Here is a 997-nt window from a genome sequence, read left to right as displayed (position 1 = left end):
CTGTAGCCCCTGCAGCAGTACAGTCACAGCCTTTCCACACGCTAACCTTTGCTTCCCCACAGTCCTCTGCGGGCAGCTGTCACTACCCCCACTGAACACAGGAGGGGATAAACACGCGGAGGCCGGGCGGTCACTCGGGGCCACAGAGCGGTCGCCCCCAGGCCCGTCTGCCCCTCCTCTCCCCTTGCTACACCTAAGACGGGGCAACAACCTTAGTCTCAGGCATCATGTACTTTGATAAATTAACTCCCTCTGAAGTTCATTTCCCTGAGTACAGAAACATGCTGAGTGAAGCTCTGTGGCCTAGAGTTGAGGAGCAGTCAGCACAGAGACACTTCCGAGGGATTCTATTTCCCTTCAGAACATTACGGACAAGTTATTAAGTGTTAGTATTCTCAGCTCTGCAGGCACTCGGCCTGTCTCAGCGCCTCAGCTCTGCTGCTGGAGCAAAGGCGGCCTTGGGTGGTGTGAACGCAGGCCCGTCCGGCCAGCAGGAATCCCATCAGGAAGGTCACAGCAGAGAGACCCCCAGGGGGACCGCAGACTGTGGGTGCGGGGCTCCCGGCAGGAAGGCACGTCCCCGAGCCTCGGGCCCACACGGCTCTGAGGCACTTCTGGCAGACGCCCCAAGGCCTGTCCTCCCTGCCATGCAGGCCCAGGGTTACTTGCAACTTTTTAAATTAAAAGAACCCAAAGACCTCCAGTCAGAGATCCTGACCGGTTCTCTGAAGTGGATTCTTCTGAAAATATAAAGTAAGTATTTTCAGAGTTTTTTCATCTAATTAATTAGCTTCCTCACTGTAACAAACTACCAGAAAATTTCATAATCAGGATGGTTAAAGATCACTTCAGAGGCTGCAACAAATGTCCCACCAGCACCACGTTCAGCTCTGCTCAAGAGGAAAGGCGCAAAGTCAGAGAGAGGACTGGCCAGTGCTCAGAGGGACAAGGGCCACGGAACGCCACGCCCACGCCGTCTGCACACTCGGGAGCTGGC

General features: G+C 55.1%; 1 protein-coding gene across 1 annotated transcript in view; it reads right to left on the bottom strand.

Moving 5' to 3' along the window:
* PPP1R12B (protein phosphatase 1, regulatory subunit 12B) overlaps positions 1–997 on the bottom strand; it is a 119,716-nt gene that overhangs the window by 113,199 nt on the left and 5,520 nt on the right. The gene's annotated exons all lie outside the window — the stretch shown is intronic.

Source organism: Bison bison, unplaced genomic scaffold (assembly GCF_000754665.1).
Source record: "Bison bison bison isolate TAMUID 2011002044 unplaced genomic scaffold, Bison_UMD1.0 scf7180017864524, whole genome shotgun sequence".
NCBI classification, from domain to species: Eukaryota; Metazoa; Chordata; class Mammalia; order Artiodactyla; family Bovidae; genus Bison; species Bison bison.
Note: the sequence above shows the minus strand (reverse complement) of the source record. Positions and strands in the feature narration are given on the sequence as shown.